This window comes from Hyperolius riggenbachi, chromosome 4 (genome assembly GCF_040937935.1).
Source record: "Hyperolius riggenbachi isolate aHypRig1 chromosome 4, aHypRig1.pri, whole genome shotgun sequence".
NCBI classification, from domain to species: domain Eukaryota; kingdom Metazoa; phylum Chordata; class Amphibia; order Anura; family Hyperoliidae; genus Hyperolius; species Hyperolius riggenbachi.
Window position 1 is genome coordinate 42,702,096 of NC_090649.1, and position 21,344 is coordinate 42,723,439.

The 21,344-nt window shown below is 47.3% G+C and overlaps 12 non-coding genes across 12 annotated transcripts; 7 read left to right on the forward strand and 5 right to left on the reverse strand.

Moving 5' to 3' along the window:
• Window positions 1-8,450: 8,450 nt before the first annotated feature.
• TRNAG-GCC (transfer RNA glycine (anticodon GCC)) lies at window positions 8,451-8,521 on the reverse strand. Its single transcript has one exon. It is a non-coding gene; the product is annotated as a tRNA-Gly (tRNA).
• Window positions 8,522-8,655: 134 nt separating this feature from the next.
• TRNAK-CUU (transfer RNA lysine (anticodon CUU)) lies at window positions 8,656-8,728 on the forward strand. The gene has a single exon. It is a non-coding gene; the product is annotated as a tRNA-Lys (tRNA).
• Window positions 8,729-10,072: 1,344 nt separating this feature from the next.
• On the reverse strand, window positions 10,073-10,143 carry TRNAG-GCC (transfer RNA glycine (anticodon GCC)). Its single transcript has one exon. It is a non-coding gene; the product is annotated as a tRNA-Gly (tRNA).
• A 134-nt stretch (window positions 10,144-10,277) lies between these two features.
• On the forward strand, window positions 10,278-10,350 carry TRNAK-CUU (transfer RNA lysine (anticodon CUU)). The gene has a single exon. It is a non-coding gene; the product is annotated as a tRNA-Lys (tRNA).
• Window positions 10,351-11,899: 1,549 nt separating this feature from the next.
• Window positions 11,900-11,972, forward strand: TRNAK-CUU (transfer RNA lysine (anticodon CUU)). Its single transcript has one exon. It is a non-coding gene; the product is annotated as a tRNA-Lys (tRNA).
• Window positions 11,973-13,315: 1,343 nt separating this feature from the next.
• On the reverse strand, window positions 13,316-13,386 carry TRNAG-GCC (transfer RNA glycine (anticodon GCC)). The gene has a single exon. It is a non-coding gene; the product is annotated as a tRNA-Gly (tRNA).
• Window positions 13,387-13,520: 134 nt separating this feature from the next.
• Window positions 13,521-13,593, forward strand: TRNAK-CUU (transfer RNA lysine (anticodon CUU)). Its single transcript has one exon. It is a non-coding gene; the product is annotated as a tRNA-Lys (tRNA).
• A 1,343-nt stretch (window positions 13,594-14,936) lies between these two features.
• TRNAG-GCC (transfer RNA glycine (anticodon GCC)) lies at window positions 14,937-15,007 on the reverse strand. Its single transcript has one exon. It is a non-coding gene; the product is annotated as a tRNA-Gly (tRNA).
• A 134-nt stretch (window positions 15,008-15,141) lies between these two features.
• On the forward strand, window positions 15,142-15,214 carry TRNAK-CUU (transfer RNA lysine (anticodon CUU)). Its single transcript has one exon. It is a non-coding gene; the product is annotated as a tRNA-Lys (tRNA).
• A 1,548-nt stretch (window positions 15,215-16,762) lies between these two features.
• Window positions 16,763-16,835, forward strand: TRNAK-CUU (transfer RNA lysine (anticodon CUU)). Its single transcript has one exon. It is a non-coding gene; the product is annotated as a tRNA-Lys (tRNA).
• Window positions 16,836-19,799: 2,964 nt separating this feature from the next.
• TRNAG-GCC (transfer RNA glycine (anticodon GCC)) lies at window positions 19,800-19,870 on the reverse strand. The gene has a single exon. It is a non-coding gene; the product is annotated as a tRNA-Gly (tRNA).
• A 134-nt stretch (window positions 19,871-20,004) lies between these two features.
• On the forward strand, window positions 20,005-20,077 carry TRNAK-CUU (transfer RNA lysine (anticodon CUU)). Its single transcript has one exon. It is a non-coding gene; the product is annotated as a tRNA-Lys (tRNA).
• The last annotated feature ends 1,267 nt before the right edge of the window (window positions 20,078-21,344 follow it).

Below are 21,344 nucleotides of genomic sequence, written 5' to 3' on the forward strand. Positions count from 1 at the left end.
GGGAAAGCAAGTTGTAGGTAAGCTGACACAACATCTCAACATCTACTGTGAGAAAACTCAGGACAAAAGTAGAATGAATGAGGGCCTAGAGAGAACGCTCCAAATTTGAGCAAGGCCCTGAGTAGAGTGCAAAGACAACAAGGCAAAAAGTTGTAAAACAACACCAGATGAGCAGATGCTGCTGACTTGGCATTTCCGAGGCTTTTCTAGACAGTTAAAAAGAAGCCTAATAGGTGAGTACTGGAGAGGGAGAGATGCTGCACGTCACTGGCACTGCTAGAAGACATGCAAGGCCTTTGGGCACGCAAGTGTCCCAAGGCTGCTTTAACTCGTGTGTCTTAGAGTCATGTTTGCTGGGTACTAGGGTCCCTCTTCTCGACTGTCAGCCAGCACTGTGGCCAAGTGCCACGGTGACTCTTGCAAATGTCCTTAAATGGCTTCTGGCCTGCAGAGATGTCTTAAGCTTGAGAAGTGCAAAGTGCAAACTTAAATTTTTTTTTATTTTTTTTTGGGCGGGGGGGGGGGGGTGCGGGGGGAGCGGCGGAGAGCGCACCTACAGATGACGAGGGGAGCTCTCACCCCCTCCCTCCAGCACAGTGGCAGCGGCCGGCCAGGAGTCAGGACATGATCCTGGTCTCTGCATGCCGCCTCCTGGTCTAGTGACGTCACTAGACCAGTAGGCAGCATGCAGAGTTCAGGATCATGTCTGCCACTCTGCTGGAGGGCGGGAGCGAGTCGGGAGAAGCGTGAAGGACGCGCTGGCAATTGCAGCCCAGCTTCCCAGCCAGGAGCCAGCTCGCCCAGCCAGGTAGGTACCCAGCCAGCACACTGCCCAGCCAGGTACCCAGCCAGCCCACTGCCCAGCCAGGTACCCAGCCAGCCCGCATGCCCAGCCAGGTACCCAGCCAGCCCGCATGCCCAGCCAGGTACCCAGCCAGCCCGCATGCCCAGCCAGGTACCCAGCCAGCCCGCATGCCCAGCCAGGTACCCAGCCAGCCCGCATGCCCAGCCAGGTACCCAGCCAGCCCACATGCCCAGCCAGGTACCCAGCCAGCCCGCATGCCCAGCCAGGTACCCAGCCAGCCCGCATGCCCAGCCAGGTACCCAGCCAGCCCGCATGCCCAGCCAGGTACCCAGCCAGCCCGCTGCCCAGCCAGGTACCCAGCAAGCCCGCATGCCCAGCCAGGTACCCAGCCAGCCCGCATGCCCAGCCAGGTACCCAACCAGCCCGCATGCCCAGCCAGGTACCCAGCCAGCCCGCATGCCCAGCCAGGTACCCAGCCAGCCCGCTGCCCAGCCAGGTACCCAGCCAGCCCGCTGCCCAGCCAGGTACCCAGCCAGCCCGCTGCCCAGCCAGGTACCCAGCCAGCCCGCTGCCCAGCCAGGTACCCAGCCAGCCCGCATGCCCAGCCAGATACCCAGCCAGCCCGCATGCCCAGCCAGGTACCCAGCCAGCCCGCATGCCCAGCCAGGTACCCAGCCAGCCCGCTGCCCAGCCAGGTACCCAGCCAGCCCGCTGCCCAGCCAGGTACCCAGCCAGCCCGCATGCCCAGCCAGGTACCCAGCCAGCCCGCATGCCCAGCCAGGTACCCAGCCAGCCCGCATGCCCAGCCAGGTACCCAGCCAGCCCGCATGCCCAGCCAGGTACCCAGCCAGCCCGCTGCCCAGCCAGGTACCCAGCCAGCCCGCTGCCCAGCCAGGTACCCAGCCAGCCCGCATGCCCAGCCAGGTACCCAGCCAGCCCGCTGCCCAGCCAGGTACCCAGCCAGCCCGCATGCCCAGCCAGGTACCCAGCCAGCCCGCATGCCCAGCCAGGTACCCAGCCAGCCCGCATGCCCAGCCAGGTACCCAGCCAGCCCGCATGCCCAGCCAGCCCACATGCCCAGCCAGATACCCAGCCAGCCCGCATGCCCAGCCAGGTACCCAGCCAGCCCGCATGCCCAGCCAGGTACCCAGCCAGCCCGCTGCCCAGCCAGGTACCCAGCCAGCCCGCATGCCCAGCCAGGTACCCAGCCAGCCCACTGCCCGCTTTCCCAGCCAGCCCACTGCCCGCTTTCCCAGCCAGCCCACTGCCCGCTTTCCCGGCCAGCCCACTGCCCGCTTTCCCGGCCAGCCCACTGCCCGCTTTCCCGGCCAGCCCACTGCCCGCTTTCCCGGCCAGCCCACTGCCCGCTTTCCCGGCCAGCCCACTGCCCGCTCGCCCAGCCAGGTACCAAGCCAGTCCACTGCCCGCTTTCCCAGCCAGGTACCCAGCCAACCCACTGCCCACTCGCCCAGCCACCCAGCCTGCCCACTCGCCCAGCCTGGTACCCAGCCCACTGCCCGCTCGCTTAGCCAGGCAGTGGCTGGATAGTGTAATGGTTAAGGGCTCTGCCTCTGACACAGGAGACCTGGGTTCAAATCTCGGCTCTGCCTGTTCAGTAAGCCAGCACCTATTCAGTAAGGAGTTTCTTGGGCAAGTCTCCTTAACATTGCTACTGCCTACTGAGTGCGCACTAGTGGCTGCCTCGCAAGTGCTTTGAGTCCGACAGGAGAAAGGCGCTATACAAATACTTGAATTAATTACTCAGCCTGCCCACTGCTTGCTCACCCAGCTACCCAGCCAGCCCACTATCCGCTCAGCCAGGCCACTGGTGTTATGCTGCCCACTGTGTGATTTACTGCTGAAATGCTGCCCACGTTGTGATTATTTTCTGGTGAAATCTTGCCCACATTGCAATTATTCTCTGCTGAAATGTTGCCCACATTGCAATTATTCTTTGCTGAAATGTTGCCCACATTGTGATTATTTTCTGGTGAAATGTTGCCCACATTGCGATTATTTTCTGGTGAAATGTTGCCCACATTACGATTATTTTCTGGTGAAATGTTGCCCACATTGCGAATATTCTTTGCTTAAATGTTGCACTCATTGCGATTATTTTCTGGTGAAATGTTGCCCACATTGTGATTATTTTCTGGTGAAATGTTGTCCACATTGCAATTATTCTCTGCTAAAATGCTGCACACATTGCGATTATTTTATGGTGAAACACTGCCACATTATGATTATTTGGCACCTATGGGGAGGGGGGGGGCATCCAAATTCTCACAAGGGGGCCCAGTGATTTCTAGTTACGCCCCTGACTACTACCTAAACTGGGGATACCTATAGACCTGGATATCTATACTGGGGACACCTATAGTATGTCTACATTTGGACACCTATAGACCTGGCTACTGTACTTATACTAATTATTTATATAGCGCCAACATATTACGCAGCGCTGTACAGAGTATGTATTGTTTTGTCACATAACTGTCCCACAGAGGGGCTCACAATCTAATCCCTACCATAGTCATATGTCTATGTATGTATGTATCGTAGTCTAGGGCCAATTTTTAGGGGAAGCCAATTAACATTATACTTATCTGTATCGTATGTTGTTGGGATGTGGGAGGAAACCAGAGTGTCTTAAGGAAACCCACACAGACAAAGGGAGAACATACAAACTCCTTGCAGATGTTGACCTTGCTAGGATTTGAACCAGGAACCCAGCGCTGCAAGGCGAGAGTGCTAACCACTACGCCACCATGCTGCCATACTACTGTACTATATTGTACTTACATCTTCTGCAGTACTTCACGGAGTACGTAGTCATGTCACTGACTATCCTCTGAGGAGCTTACAATCTAATTCTCCCATAGTCTAATGTCCTACCATATTATTATGTATTTATATAGCACTGGCATCTTCTGCAGCACTTTGCAGAGAACAGTCATGTTACTGACTTTTCTCAGGGGAGCTCACACTCTAATACCTACCACTATTTTGTGCGAGAGAACACTGGCTAATGTGTGGGGGTTTTTTTTTTTGGGGGGGGGACATTTCCTACTTGCTTTTTTAAGGTCACTTTACTCATACCCGGGGAGAAACCATGGCCCCACTGACTTTGGGCTGCACTCTTACTAGGATATTTTAATTGGCCACACCCACTGTGTTATGGACACGCCCACTGCATTCTGTGGCCACGCCCATTGTTCGCCGCGGCGCGCAAAGCGCGCCGCCAACGTTCTCCTAGGGGGCGCCGTAGGTTTGGTGTGCCTAGGGGAGCCCAAACCCTAAATAGAGCCCTGCTGCTCAATTGGTCACACAAAGAACAGTTGTTTGATCCATGGAGAGCTCTTCATAGCAATGAACGGGACTATACCTTCTATTCCCTAGTCCATAAAACCTACAGTAGAATTGACTTTTTTCTTCTCAACTCCTTTACTTTACAATATGCCTCCAACTGCTCAATAGGTCCGATATCCTGGTCTGATCATGCCCCCATTTTTCTATCCCTGGATATCCCTGATCGTCACATCAAGCACACGACTTGGAAACTTAATAACTCTCTTATTAACAATCCTGCTAATAGTGACCTCCTACAAAACCAACTGTCAGAATTTTTCCTCTTCAATGAAGTTGATCAAACTAACCCCTCCAGTGTTTGGAATGCACATAAAGCATACACGAGAGGTTTACTGATCAAGCTGGGAGCCAGACATAAACAAAATATTTACAAACAAACTGAAGACCTTTTACTCCAAATTAAAGAAAAAGAAAAGGCAAACATTAACAACCCTTCTACCTCAATCCAATTAGCCCTTTTCAACCTAAGACAGGAGCTAAGATTACTACTCTTGACTAAATATGAATGGTCAATAACCCAATCTAAATCCCTCTTTTACTCCCAAAACAATAAAGCAGGGAAATTATTAGCCCAAAAAATCAAAAACAAAAGAGCTAATCGCAACATTAAGTCGATCCTGCACCCCACCTCTGGCAAACTTATCACCAACCCTAAACTAATTGCAGATGCTTTCAGCGACTACTATAGTTCACTCTACAATCTAGCTAACGATCCCAAAACCCTCCAACCCACAACACAGACAATCAACGCCTTTTTAGAACCTCTCTCCCTACCCAAAATCTCAAACTCTCAATTAAACCATCTCAATACCCCCATTTCCCTCGAAGAAGTCTTCTCAGTTATAAAAAACCTCAAAAGCAATAAAGCCCCTGGCCCTGACGGTTTTACAAACGAATATTATCGTTCCTTTCGCAAAGTCTTGGCTCCCAGGCTGGTCAGCATGTTCAACGACATTATCACCACCAACACTACACCCAAAGAATTTCTAGCCGCCTCAATCTCGGTTATCCCTAAACCAGGGAAGGACCCTACCTGTGTAACCAATTATAGACCCATCTCCCTCCTAAATTCCGACACGAAAATATATGCCAAAATTTTGGCCAACCGACTATTTAACATTCTCCCCGAAATTATAGGGCCAGAGCAAGTAGGTTTCGTCAAGGGACGCCAAACTCTTGATGGTACAAGAAGGGTGATCGACCTAATGAGGCTGGCGGAAATCAAGCAAGTGCCTTCTCTGTATCTTACTTTGGATGCAGAGAAGGCATTTGATAGGGTGCACTGGTCCTTTCTACACCACACATTAAACGCATTTGGTATTACCGGTACCTTTGCCTCTGCCATATTAGCATTATACAAAAACCCCTCTGCATCGGTCAACCACGCGGGGTTTAACTCTCAGCCATTCAACATATCCAATGGCACCCGCCAGGGATGCCCTCTATCCCCCATTATATTTGTATTAATAATGGAGACCCTGGCGGAGGCCATTAGATCGAACCCAGACATTTCTGGATTACAAGTTGGAAGTCACAACCACAAAATCGGCCTATTTGCCGATGACGTTATTTTAACAATAACAGACCCTCTCCACTCATTAGAGCATATCATCTCCACTCTCAACACATTTGCCCAAGCCTCTTACTACAAAATTAACGAAGGAAAATCGCTGCTATTAGGGAAACATCTTGACACTCAAACAATTAGCACCTTATCAGAAAAATTTCCCTTCCCATGGACCAAAAATAACTTACCTTACCTAGGAATCACACTACCCAACCAGACAAAGGACCTCTATAAAACCAATTACCTTCCACTCATCTCCATGACCTCAAATGAAATATCCAAAATCACCAGAACAGAACTATCGCATGTAGGACGGGCAAATGCCTTTAAAATGATCATCCTACCCAAAATTCTTTATATCTTCAGAACAATACACATCCCGGTCCCGAAATCCTTTTTTAATAAAATTCAATCCTTATTAGCCTCCTTCTTCTGGAAAAAGAAAAAACATAGAATAGCTATTAACACTCTATACACACCAAAAAAAGACGGAGGCTTTGGCCTTCCCAACATTTATCTATACTATCAAGCTTCTCTACTAGAAACCTCTAAGCAATGGTGGTCCCCATCCTCACACAATCTCTGGGTTAAAGTAGAACAAGAACATCATAAAATGGAGCTCAGAGCCCTCCTCTCAGCAATCGCATTAAACCTACCCTATTCTTTACCCCAACTTCCCTCTATGACCGCCACCATAAAAGTATGGAAAACCGTCTGCTCCACCCAATCCCCTAATCCTGATCACATCCAACTAAAAATTCCAATCTCCTTACTCCAGTACTATATCCCCAATCTCTCCACCAAAACTTGGTCCAAAGCAGGCATCAATCTCATTAACAACCTGCTGGAAGATAATACTATCAAATCATTTCCAAAACTAGAGTCCCAATATAAACTCCCAAAAGAGGACTTCTTTAAATACGCCCAACTCTCGCACCTCTTCCCCAAGAAACAGATCACAATCCCCTCTCTGCCCAGATCACTGCATGCTCATCTTCACTCCGACCTGCAGCTCAAAAAAGGTATTTCACTTTGGTATGATTTCCTCATACACACTAATCCCAACCCCCTTCAAAAGTACGCATCTCACTGGTCAAAAGAAATAGGTTATGACATAGACATCAACCAAATAATTAAAGCCAACTACACCATCACTAAGACCTCTTCCAACATCCTACACTGGGAAACTCTCCAAAAAAATCACCCTGAATTGGTACTTAACTCCAATCTCCCTCTCCAAATTTGCTCCCCAAAACTCTAACCTATGCTGGAGGAACTGCAAATCCACAGGTTCTCTCTTACACATATTATGGGAGTGCCCCCCAGCGCAAATTTTATGGGGTAAAATAAGGAAATTAATAGAACAAATTCTGGGATATGAATTTATAATCCCCCCTGAGCTTGCATTGCTCCACATAGGAATTAACTCATTCCCAGCAACTTCCCGCACCTCAATCTCCCACTTAATCTGTGCTACCAGACAAGCTCTCCTACAACAATGGGGCTCCCCCATAATCCCTCCCCTCCCAAAAATAAGGGCACTTGCCCTCAACAATTTAAAGCTTGAACTCATCTTCAAGAAAAATCAAGATACAAACAAATCCCTTCACACAATATCTCATTTAGACCTATCAAACCTATAAAGGCAAAACAAAACAACATTAAAGCCTACTACAACAGACAGACCTGAAATACAGGAGGCCAGGTTATTTTATACATGGTGACTACTTCCAACAGACATCTCTTGTTAATGTTGCTAAAAATTTCTTTCGTTTCTGTTCTCTTTTGAACTTTAGTTACTATATACAGTCGTTTAAAACCCCTTCCCCTGGTTCCCTCCCCCTCCCCTTCCCTTCCCCTTCTCATGTCTACCCATGGGTATACCTAGTCCTACTTCCCTGGTATACCACCAAGACACCTCATCATCCTCAACCAGCTCTATCAAACGACCGAGTAATTCCTTACTCACTTTCAAAGCCCACTATGAGCCAATCAACCATCTAAAGCCCCCTCCCTCCCTTAGAGCAAGCTGCAGGTAGATGGCTTTGCCCCTGCAGCCAATAATAATAACCCCCTCTACAAACTATCATTACTAAGGTCTGACAGTCAGGACACACCTTTCCCTCTCACCGTACACCATTACTCAAACTACTAAAACCCCTCATTAGTTCCTCAGCAACCCCAGACCCTGGTTGAGAACAATCAAAGGTTATCTCTCCAACTAAATCATTATTATCTTACTTTAATAATCCACTGTCATACTCTGTTATATTATTAGATTCTGTTACAATGTTATACCACATGCTAATTATCAGTAGTTTCAAATCTACAATTGTTATCTAAACTGTTATTACTCTCAACGATAAGCTGTACTGTTATAAAATTCAATAAAAATTTATTGGAAAAAAAAAAAAAAAAAAAAAGAAGCCTAATAGGTGAGTACTGGAGAGGGAGAGATGCTGCACGTCACTGGCACTGCTAGAAGACATGCAAGGCCTTTGGGCACGCAAGTGTCCCAAGGCTGCTTTAACTTGTGTGTCTTAGAGTCATGTTTGCTGGGTACTAGTGTCCCTCTTCTCGACTGTCAGCCAGCACTGTGGCCAAGTGCCACGGTGACTCTTGCAAATGTCCTTAAATGGCTTCTGGCCTGCAGAGATGTCTTAAGCTTGAGAAGTGCAAAGTGTGGAGGTGTGCCAAAATCCTAGCATTTGCATTGGCCGGGAATCGAACCCAGGCCTCCCGCGTGGCAGGCGAGAATTCTACCACTGAACCACCAATGCCTTGCCCTGTTGCTCGGTGCTGAAAAACGTGGCCAGCCAAATCAGGCCATACAAGATTGCCTTCTTCTGTGCGGATGGCAAAGGTGAGGCTGGCGCCATTTTGCAATTTTTGACATTTTAGCTCAAGCAAGCAAGCCCGGCTAGCTCAGTCGGTAGAGCATGAGACTCTTAATCTCAGGGTCGTGGGTTCGAGCCCCACGTTGGGCGATCAAAGCTTCTCCTTTTACTTTCTACTAGGCAGAGCTCCTCCAAAACGATTACAAACCATCACCAGGCCATCACTTCCTCTTTCACATGCCACTCCCCACTCCCTTTGCTAACAAACGAAAATGTCATCTCAGCTTTCCCCTTCACTTTTACTCACACAACCTCTTTTAACAACTTTTCAGCAAAAGTGCTTCACCACCCCAAGAAAGAGAAAAACACTCCTTCTTACAATCTTACTCATCTTTCCTATACTACTTTTCTTATCTGCTTTTCCCAGATTTCCGTTGGCTTTACTCCAGTCCTTTTGTCAAGGAGAGACTTACAATCAATCACTTGACAAGGAACAACCACCTGAAAGATACTCATTCTCGTATGCCTGGTGCACACCATGCAATTCCCCATCAGATAGATGGGCCGATAGATCCTTTCCGACAGACACGATCGGATTTCCGTTCGGATTTCCGATCACTACTATGCAAATCCATCAGAAAAACGATCGGAAATCAGATCGGACCTGCCGGAAATCATCTGTTCGACCCATCTATCTGACAGGCATTGGTATGGTGTGTATTAGGCTTTGCACTCCAAAGGTGCTCACATAGCAGTATGAGGAGGGCACTCTGCACACGGCCTGAGATTTAGCTGAGAGGATTGAAAAAAAGGAAGTTGCTCTTTCCCTTAACTTGTTTTTAGATGAGGTACTTCCCAACAAAAGTTACAAACCAAAAAGCCTTTCAGTCCCGGCAAGCAAAAAAAGTGGTTGCTTTCATTTGACTTAAGTTTGTTACTACTTTTTTTTTCTGTACTTTTAGTATGTTTTCTTAATTGCTAGGTGCTGGGAAAGCAAGTTGTAGGTAAGCTGACACAACATCTCAACATCTACTGTGAGAAAACTCAGGACAAAAGTAGAATGAATGAGGGCCTAGAGAGAACGCTCCAAATTTGAGCAAGGCCCTGAGTAGAGTGCAAAGACAACAAGGCAAAAAGTTGTAAAACAACACCAGATGAGCAGATGCTGCTGACTTGGCATTTCCGAGGCTTTTCTAGACAGTTAAAAAGAAGCCTAATAGGTGAGTACTGGAGAGGGAGAGATGCTGCACGTCACTGGCACTGCTAGAAGACATGCAAGGCCTTTGGGCACGCAAGTGTCCCAAGGCTGCTTTAACTTGTGTGTCTTAGAGTCATGTTTGCTGGGTACTAGTGTCCCTCTTCTCGACTGTCAGCCAGCACTGTGGCCAAGTGCCACGGTGACTCTTGCAAATGTCCTTAAATGGCTTCTGGCCTGCAGAGATGTCTTAAGCTTGAGAAGTGCAAAGTGTGGAGGTGTGCCAAAATCCTAGCATTTGCATTGGCCGGGAATCGAACCCAGGCCTCCCGCGTGGCAGGCGAGAATTCTACCACTGAACCACCAATGCCTTGCCCTGTTGCTCGGTGCTGAAAAACGTGGCCAGCCAAATCAGGCCATACAAGATTGCCTTCTTCTGTGCGGATGGCAAAGGTGAGGCTGGCGCCATTTTGCAATTTTTGACATTTTAGCTCAAGCAAGCAAGCCCGGCTAGCTCAGTCGGTAGAGCATGAGACTCTTAATCTCAGGGTCGTGGGTTCGAGCCCCACGTTGGGCGATCAAAGCTTCTCCTTTTACTTTCTACTAGGCAGAGCTCCTCCAAAACGATTACAAACCATCACCAGGCCATCACTTCCTCTTTCACATGCCACTCCCCACTCCCTTTGCTAACAAACGAAAATGTCATCTCAGCTTTCCCCTTCACTTTTACTCACACAACCTCTTTTAACAACTTTTCAGCAAAAGTGCTTCACCACCCCAAGAAAGAGAAAAACACTCCTTCTTACAATCTTACTCATCTTTCCTATACTACTTTTCTTATCTGCTTTTCCCAGATTTCCGTTGGCTTTACTCCAGTCCTTTTGTCAAGGAGAGACTTACAATCAATCACTTGACAAGGAACAACCACCTGAAAGATACTCATTCTCGTATGCCTGGTGCACACCATGCAATTCCCCATCAGATAGATGGGCCGATAGATCCTTTCCGACAGACACGATCGGATTTCCGTTCGGATTTCCGATCACTACTATGCAAATCCATCAGAAAAACGATCGGAAATCAGATCGGACCTGCCGGAAATCATCTGTTCGACCCATCTATCTGACAGGCATTGGTATGGTGTGTATTAGGCTTTGCACTCCAAAGGTGCTCACATAGCAGTATGAGGAGGGCACTCTGCACACGGCCTGAGATTTAGCTGAGAGGATTGAAAAAAAGGAAGTTGCTCTTTCCCTTAACTTGTTTTTAGATGAGGTACTTCCCAACAAAAGTTACAAACCAAAAAGCCTTTCAGTCCCGGCAAGCAAAAAAAGTGGTTGCTTTCATTTGACTTAAGTTTGTTACTACTTTTTTTTTCTGTACTTTTAGTATGTTTTCTTAATTGCTAGGTGCTGGGAAAGCAAGTTGTAGGTAAGCTGACACAACATCTCAACATCTACTGTGAGAAAACTCAGGACAAAAGTAGAATGAATGAGGGCCTAGAGAGAACGCTCCAAATTTGAGCAAGGCCCTGAGTAGAGTGCAAAGACAACAAGGCAAAAAGTTGTAAAACAACACCAGATGAGCAGATGCTGCTGACTTGGCATTTCCGAGGCTTTTCTAGACAGTTAAAAAGAAGCCTAATAGGTGAGTACTGGAGAGGGAGAGATGCTGCACGTCACTGGCACTGCTAGAAGACATGCAAGGCCTTTGGGCACGCAAGTGTCCCAAGGCTGCTTTAACTTGTGTGTCTTAGAGTCATGTTTGCTGGGTACTAGGGTCCCTCTTCTCGACTGTCAGCCAGCACTGTGGCCAAGTGCCACGGTGACTCTTGCAAATGTCCTTAAATGGCTTCTGGCCTGCAGAGATGTCTTAAGCTTGAGAAGTGCAAAGTGTGGAGGTGTGCCAAAATCCTAGCATTTGCATTGGCCAGGAATCGAACCCGGGCCTCCCGCGTGGCAGGCGAGAATTCTACCACTGAACCACCAATGCCTTGCCCTGTTGCTCGGTGCTAAAAAACGTGGCCAGCCAAATCAGGCCATACAAGATTGCCTTCTTCTGTGCGGATGGCAAAGGTGAGGCTGGCGCCATTTTGCAATTTTTGACATTTCAGCTCAAGCAAGCAAGCCCGGCTAGCTCAGTCGGTAGAGCATGAGACTCTTAATCTCAGGGTCGTGGGTTCGAGCCCCACGTTGGGCGATCAAAGCTTCTCCTTTTACTTTCTACTAGGCAGAGCTCCTCCAAAACGATTACAAACCATCACCAGGCCATCACTTCCTCTTTCACATGCCACTCCCCACTCCCTTTGCTAACAAACGAAAATGTCATCTCAGCTTTCCCCTTCACTTTTACTCACACAACCTCTTTTAACAACTTTTCAGCAAAAGTGCTTCACCACCCCAAGAAAGAGAAAAACACTCCTTCTTACAATCTTACTCATCTTTCCTATACTACTTTTCTTATCTGCTTTTCCCAGATTTCCGTTGGCTTTACTCCAGTCCTTTTGTCAAGGAGAGACTTACAATCAATCACTTGACAAGGAACAACCACCTGAAAGATACTCATTCTCGTATGCCTGGTGCACACCATGCAATTCCCCATCAGATAGATGGGCCGATAGATCCTTTCCGACAGACACGATCGGATTTCCGTTCGGATTTCCGATCACTACTATGCAAATCCATCAGAAAAACGATCGGAAATCAGATCGGACCTGCCGGAAATCATCTGTTCGACCCATCTATCTGACAGGCATTGGTATGGTGTGTATTAGGCTTTGCACTCCAAAGGTGCTCACATAGCAGTATGAGGAGGGCACTCTGCACACGGCCTGAGATTTAGCTGAGAGGATTGAAAAAAAGGAAGTTGCTCTTTCCCTTAACTTGTTTTTAGATGAGGTACTTCCCAACAAAAGTTACAAACCAAAAAGCCTTTCAGTCCCGGCAAGCAAAAAAAGTGGTTGCTTTCATTTGACTTAAGTTTGTTACTACTTTTTTTTCTGTACTTTTAGTATGTTTTCTTAATTGCTAGGTGCTGGGAAAGCAAGTTGTAGGTAAGCTGACACAACATCTCAACATCTACTGTGAGAAAACTCAGGACAAAAGTAGAATGAATGAGGGCCTAGAGAGAACGCTCCAAATTTGAGCAAGGCCCTGAGTAGAGTGCAAAGACAACAAGGCAAAAAGTTGTAAAACAACACCAGATGAGCAGATGCTGCTGACTTGGCATTTCCGAGGCTTTTCTAGACAGTTAAAAAGAAGCCTAATAGGTGAGTACTGGAGAGGGAGAGATGCTGCACGTCACTGGCACTGCTAGAAGACATGCAAGGCCTTTGGGCACGCAAGTGTCCCAAGGCTGCTTTAACTTGTGTGTCTTAGAGTCATGTTTGCTGGGTACTAGGGTCCCTCTTCTCGACTGTCAGCCAGCACTGTGGCCAAGTGCCACGGTGACTCTTGCAAATGTCCTTAAATGGCTTCTGGCCTGCAGAGATGTCTTAAGCTTGAGAAGTGCAAAGTGTGGAGGTGTGCCAAAATCCTAGCATTTGCATTGGCCGGGAATCGAACCCGGGCCTCCCGCGTGGCAGGCGAGAATTCTACCACTGAACCACCAATGCCTTGCCCTGTTGCTCGGTGCTGAAAAACGTGGCCAGCCAAATCAGGCCATACAAGATTGCCTTCTTCTGTGCGGATGGCAAAGGTGAGGCTGGCGCCATTTTGCAATTTTTGACATTTCAGCTCAAGCAAGCAAGCCCGGCTAGCTCAGTCGGTAGAGCATGAGACTCTTAATCTCAGGGTCGTGGGTTCGAGCCCCACGTTGGGCGATCAAAGCTTCTCCTTTTACTTTCTACTAGGCAGAGCTCCTCCAAAACGATTACAAACCATCACCAGGCCATCACTTCCTCTTTCACATGCCACTCCCCACTCCCTTTGCTAACAAACGAAAATGTCATCTCAGCTTTCCCCTTCACTTTTACTCACACAACCTCTTTTAACAACTTTTCAGCAAAAGTGCTTCACCACCCCAAGAAAGAGAAAAACACTCCTTCTTACAATCTTACTCATCTTTCCTATACTACTTTTCTTATCTGCTTTTCCCAGATTTCCGTTGGCTTTACTCCAGTCCTTTTGTCAAGGAGAGACTTACAATCAATCACTTGACGAGGAACAACCACCTGAAAGATACTCATTCTCGTATGCCTGGTGCACACCATGCAATTCCCCATCAGATAGATGGGCCGATAGATCCTTTCCGACAGACACGATCGGATTTCCGTTCGGATTTCCGATCACTACTATGCAAATCCATCAGAAAAACGATCGGAAATCAGATCGGACCTGCCGGAAATCATCTGTTCGACCCATCTATCTGACAGGCATTGGTATGGTGTGTATTAGGCTTTGCACTCCAAAGGTGCTCACATAGCAGTATGAGGAGGGCACTCTGCACACGGCCTGAGATTTAGCTGAGAGGATTGAAAAAAAGGAAGTTGCTCTTTCCCTTAACTTGTTTTTAGATGAGGTACTTCCCAACAAAAGTTACAAACCAAAAAGCCTTTCAGTCCCGGCAAGCAAAAAAAGTGGTTGCTTTCATTTGACTTAAGTTTGTTACTACTTTTTTTTCTGTACTTTTAGTATGTTTTCTTAATTGCTAGGTGCTGGGAAAGCAAGTTGTAGGTAAGCTGACACAACATCTCAACATCTACTGTGAGAAAACTCAGGACAAAAGTAGAATGAATGAGGGCCTAGAGAGAACGCTCCAAATTTGAGCAAGGCCCTGAGTAGAGTGCAAAGACAACAAGGCAAAAAGTTGTAAAACAACACCAGATGAGCAGATGCTGCTGACTTGGCATTTCCGAGGCTTTTCTAGACAGTTAAAAAGAAGCCTAATAGGTGAGTACTGGAGAGGGAGAGATGCTGCACGTCACTGGCACTGCTAGAAGACATGCAAGGCCTTTGGGCACGCAAGTGCCCCAAGGCTGCTTTAACTTGTGTGTCTTAGAGTCATGTTTGCTGGGTACTAGGGTCCCTCTTCTCGACTGTCAGCCAGCACTGTGGCCAAGTGCCACGGTGACTCTTGCAAATGTCCTTAAATGGCTTCTGGCCTGCAGAGATGTCTTAAGCTTGAGAAGTGCAAAGTGTGGAGGTGTGCCAAAATCCTAGCATTTGCATTGGCCGGGAATCGAACCCGGGCCTCCCGCATGGCAGGCGAGAATTCTACCACTGAACCACCAATGCCTTGCCCTGTTGCTCGGTGCTGAAAAACGTGGCCAGCCAAATCAGGCCATACAAGATTGCCTTCTTCTGTGCGGATGGCAAAGGTGAGGCTGGCGCCATTTTGCAATTTTTCACATTTCAGCTCAAGCAAGCAAGCCCGGCTAGCTCAGTCGGTAGAGCATGAGACTCTTAATCTCAGGGTCGTGGGTTCGAGCCCCACGTTGGGCGATCAAAGCTTCTCCTTTTACTTTCTACTAGGCAGAGCTCCTCCAAAACGATTACAAACCATCACCAGGCCATCACTTCCTCTTTCACATGCCACTCCCCACTCCCTTTGCTAACAAACGAAAATGTCATCTCAGCTTTCCCCTTCACTTTTACTCACACAACCTCTTTTAACAACTTTTCAGCAAAAGTGCTTCACCACCCCAAGAAAGAGAAAAACACTCCTTCTTACAATCTTACTCATCTTTCCTATACTACTTTTCTTATCTGCTTTTCCCAGATTTCCGTTGGCTTTACTCCAGTCCTTTTGTCAAGGAGAGACTTACAATCAATCACTTGACAAGGAACAACCACCTGAAAGATACTCATTCTCGTATGCCTGGTGCACACCATGCAATTCCCCATCAGATAGATGGGCCGATAGATCCTTTCCGACAGACACGATCGGATTTCCGTTCGGATTTCCGATCACTACTATGCAAATCCATCAGAAAAACGATCGGAAATCAGATCGGACCTGCCGGAAATCATCTGTTCGACCCATCTATCTGACAGGCATTGGTATGGTGTGTATTAGGCTTTGCACTCCAAAGGTGCTCACATAGCAGTATGAGGAGGGCACTCTGCACACGGCCTGAGATTTAGCTGAGAGGATTGAAAAAAAGGAAGTTGCTCTTTCCCTTAACTTGTTTTTAGATGAGGTACTTCCCAACAAAAGTTACAAACCAAAAAGCCTTTCAGTCCCGGCAAGCAAAAAAAGTGGTTGCTTTCATTTGACTTAAGTTTGTTACTACTTTTTTTTCTGTACTTTTAGTATGTTTTCTTAATTGCTAGGTGCTGGGAAAGCAAGTTGTAGGTAAGCTGACACACCATCTCAACATCTACTGTGAGAAAACTCAGGACAAAAGTAGAAGGAATGAGGGCCTAGAGAGAACGCTCCAAATTTGAGCAAGGCCCTGAGTAGAGTGCAAAGACAACAAGGCAAAAAGTTGTAAAACAACACCAGATGAGCAGATGCTGCTGACTTGGCATTTCCGAGGCTTTTCTAGACAGTTAAAAAGAAGCCTAATAGGTGAGTACTGGAGAGGGAGAGATTCTGCACGTCACTGGCACTGCTAGAAGACATGCAAGGCCTTTGGGCACGCAAGTGTCCCAAGGCTGCTTTAACTTGTGTGTCTTAGAGTCATGTTTGCTGGGTACTAGGGTCCCTCTTCTCGACTGTCAGCCAGCACTGTGGCCAAGTGCCACGGTGACTCTTGCAAATGTCCTTAAATGGCTTCTGGCCTGCAGAGATGTCTTAAGCTTGAGAAGTGCAAAGTGTGGAGGTGTGCCAAAATCCTAGCATTTGCATTGGCCGGGAATCGAACCCGGGCCTCCCTCGTGGCAGGCGAGAATTCTACCACTGAACCACCAATGCCTTGCCCTGTTGCTCGGTGCTGAAAAACGTGGCCAGACAAATCAGGCCATACAAGATTGCCTTCTTCTGTGCGGATGGCAAAGGTGAGGCTGGCGCCATTTTGCAATTTTTGACATTTCAGCTCAAGCAAGCAAGCCCGGCTAGCTCAGTCGGTAGAGCATGAGACTCTTAATCTCAGGGTCGTGGGTTCGAGCCCCACGTTGGGCGATCAAAGCTTCTCCTTTTACTTTCTACTAGGCAGAGCTCCTCCAAAACGATTACAAACCATCACCAGGCCATCACTTCCTCTTTCACATGCCACTCCCCACTCCCTTTGCTAACAAACGAAAATGTCATCTCAGCTTTCCCCTTCACTTTTACTCACACAACCTCTTTTAACAACTTTTCAGCAAAAGTGCTTCACCACCCCAAGAAAGAGAAAAACACTCCTTCTTACAATCTTACTCATCTTTCCTATACTACTTTTCTTATCTGCTTTTCCCAGATTTCCGTTGGCTTTACTCCAGTCCTTTTGTCAAGGAGAGACTTACAATCAATCACTTGACAAGGAACAACCACCTGAAAGATACTCATTCTCGTATGCCTGGTGCACACCATGCAATTCCCCATCAGATAGATGGGCCGATAGATCCTTTCCGACAGACACGATCGGATTTCCGTTCGGATTTCCGATCACTACTATGCAAATCCATCAGAAAAACGATCGGAAATCAGATCGGACCTGCCGGAAATCATCTGTTCGACCCATCTATCTGACAGGCATTGGTATGGTGTGTATTAGGCTTTGCACTCCAAAGGTGCTCACATAGCAGTATGAGGAGGGCACTCTGCACACGGCCTGAGATTTAGCTGAGAGGATTGAAAAAAAGGAAGTTGCTCTTTCCCTTAACTTGTTTTTAGATGAGGTACTTCCCAACAAAAGTTACAAACCAAAAAGCCTTTCAGTCCCGGCAAGCAAAAAAAGTGGTTGCTTTCATTTGACTTAAGTTTGTTACTACTTTTTTTTCTGTACTTTTAGTATGTTTTCTTAATTGCTAGGTGCTGGGAAAGCAAGTTGTAGGTAAGCTGACACACCATCTCAACATCTACTGTGAGAAAACTCAGGACAAAAGTAGAAGGAATGAGGGCCTAGAGAGAACGCTCCAAATTTGAGCAAGGCCCTGAGTAGAGTGCAAAGACAACAAGGCAAAAAGTTGTAAAACAACACCAGATGAGCAGATGCTGCTGACTTGGCATTTCCGAGGCTTTTCTAGACAGTTAAAAAGAAGCCTAATAGGTGAGTACTGGAGAGGGAGAGATTCTGCACGTCACTGGCACTGCTAGAAGACATGCAAGGCCTTTGGGCACGCAAGTGTCCCAAGGCTGCTTTAACTTGTGTGTCTTAGAGTCATGTTTGCTGGGTACTAGGGTCCCTCTTCTCGACTGTCAGCCAGCACTGTGGCCAAGTGCCACGGTGACTCTTGCAAAAGTCCTTAAATGGCTTCTGGCCTGCAGAGATGTCTTAAGCTTGAGAAGTGCAAAGTGTGGAGGTGTGCCAAAATCCTAGCATTTGCATTGGCCGGGAATCGAACCCGGGCCTCCCTCGTGGCAGGCGAGAATTCTACCACTGAACCACCAATGCCTTGCCCTGTTGCTCGGTGCTGAAAAACGTGGCCAGACAAATCAGGCCATACAAGATTGCCTTCTTCTGTACGGATGGCAAAGGTGAGGCTGGCGCCATTTTGCAATTTTTGACATTTCAGCTCAAGCAAGCAAGCCCGGCTAGCTCAGTCGGTAGAGCATGAGACTCTTAATCTCAGGGTCGTGGGTTTGAGCCCCACGTTGGGCGATCAAAGCTTCTCCTTTTACTTTCTACTAGGCAGAGCTCCTCCAAAACGATTACAAACCATCACCAGGCCATCACTTCCTCTTTCACATGCCACTCCCCACTCCCTTTGCTAACAAACGAAAATGTCATCTCAGCTTTCCCCTTCACTTTTACTCACACAACCTCTTTTAACAACTTTTCAGCAAAAGTGCTTCACCACCCCAAGAAAGAGAAAAACACTCCTTCTTACAATCTTACTCATCTTTCCTATACTACTTTTCTTATCTGCTTTTCCCAGATTTCCGTTGGCTTTACTCCAGTCCTTTTGTCAAGGAGAGACTTACAATCAATCACTTGACAAGGAACAACCACCTGAAAGATACTCATTCTCGTATGCCTGGTGCACACCATGCAATTCCCCATCAGATAGATGGGCCGATAGATCCTTTCCGACAGACACGATCGGATTTCCGTTCGGATTTCCGATCACTACTATGCAAATCCATCAGAAAAACGATCGGAAATCAGATCGGACCTGCCGGAAATCATCTGTTCGACCCATCTATCTGACAGGCATTGGTATGGTGTGTATTAGGCTTTGCACTCCAAAGGTGCTCACATAGCAGTATGAGGAGGGCACTCTGCACACGGCCTGAGATTTAGCTGAGAGGATTGAAAAAAAGGAAGTTGCTCTTTCCCTTAACTTGTTTTTAGATGAGGTACTTCCCAACAAAAGTTACAAACCAAAAAGCCTTTCAGTCCCGGCAAGCAAAAAAAGTGGTTGCTTTCATTTGACTTAAGTTTGTTACTACTTTTTTTTCTGTACTTTTAGTATGTTTTCTTAATTGCTAGGTGCTGGGAAAGCAAGTTGTAGGTAAGCTGACACAACATCTCAACATCTACTGTGAGAAAACTCAGGACAAAAGTAGAATGAATGAGGGCCTAGAGAGAACGCTCCAAATTTGAGCAAGGCCCTGAGTAGAGTGCAAAGACAACAAGGCAAAAAGTTGTAAAACAACACCAGATGAGCAGATGCTGCTGACTTGGCATTTCCGAGGCTTTTCTAGACAGTTAAAAAGAAGCCTAATAGGTGAGTACTGGAGAGGGAGAGATGCTGCACGTCACTGGCACTGCTAGAAGACATGCAAGGCCTTTGGGCACGCAAGTGTCCCAAGGCTGCTTTAACTTGTGTGTCTTAGAGTCATGTTTGCTGGGTACTAGGGTCCCTCTTCTCGACTGTCAGCCAGCACTGTGGCCAAGTGCCACGGTGACTCTTGCAAATGTCCTTAAATGGCTTCTGGCCTGCAGAGATGTCTTAAGCTTGAGAAGTGCAAAGTGTGGAGGTGTGCCAAAATCCTAGCATTTGCATTGGCCGGGAATCGAACCCAGGCCTCCCGCGTGGCAGGCGAGAATTCTACCACTGAACCACCAATGCCTTGCCCTGTTGCTCGGTGCTGAAAAACGTGGCCAGCCAAATCAGGCCATACAAGATTGCCTTCTTCTGTGCGGATGGCAAAGGTGAGGCTGGCGCCATTTTGCAATTTTTGACATTTCAGCTCAAGCAAGCAAGCCCGGCTAGCTCAGTCGGTAGAGCATGAGACTCTTAATCTCAGGGTCGTGGGTTCGAGCCCCACGTTGGGCGATCAAAGCTTCTCCTTTTACTTTCTACTAGGCAGAGCTCCTCCAAAACGATTACAAACCATCACCAGGCCATCACTTCCTCTTTCACATGCCACTCCCCACTCCCTTTGCTAACAAACGAAAATGTCATCTCAGCTTTCCCCTTCACTTTTACTCACACAACCTCTTTTAACAACTTTTCAGCAAAAGTGCTTCACCACCCCAAGAAAGAGAAAAACACTCCTTCTTACAATCTTACTCATCTTTCCTATACTACTTTTCTTATCTGCTTTTCCCAGATTTCCGTTGGCTTTACTCCAGTCCTTTTGTCAAGGAGAGACTTACAATCAATCACTTGACAAGGAACAACCACCTGAAAGATACTCATTCTCGTATGCCTGGTGCACACCATGCAATTCCCCATCAGATAGATGGGCCGATAGATCCTTTCCGACAGACACGATCGGATTTCCGTTCGGATTTCCGATCACTACTATGCAAATCCATCAGAAAAACGATCGGAAATCAGATCGGACCTGCCGGAAATCATCTGTTCGACCCATCTATCTGACAGGCATTGGTATGGTGTGTATTAGGCTTTGCACTCCAAAGGTGCTCACATAGCAGTATGAGGAGGGCACTCTGCACACGGCCTGAGATTTAGCTGAGAGGATTGAAAAAAAGGAAGTTGCTCTTTCCCTTAACTTGTTTTTAGATGAGGTACTTCCCAACAAAAGTTACAAACCAAAAAGCCTTTCAGTCCCGGCAAGCAAAAAAAGTGGTTGCTTTCATTTGACTTAAGTTTGTTACTACTTTTTTTTCTGTACTTTTAGTATTTTTTCTTAATTGCTAGGTGCTGGGAAAGCAAGTTGTAGGTAAGCTGACACAACATCTCAACATCTACTGTGAGAAAACTCAGGACAAAAGTAGAATGAATGAGGGCCTAGAGAGAACGCTCCAAATTTGAGCAAGGCCCTGAGTAGAGTGCAAAGACAACAAGGCAAAAAGTTGTAAAACAACACCAGATGAGCAGATGCTGCTGACTTGGCATTTCCGAGGCTTTTCTAGACAGTTAAAAAGAAGCCTAATAGGTGAGTACTGGAGAGGGAGAGATGCTGCACGTCACTGGCACTGCTAGAAGACATGCAAGGCCTTTGGGCACGCAAGTGTCCCAAGGCTGCTTTAACTTGTGTGTCTTAGAGTCATGTTTGCTGGGTACTAGGGTCCCTCTTCTCGACTGTCAGCCAGCACTGTGGCCAAGTGCCACGGTGACTCTTGCAAATGTCCTT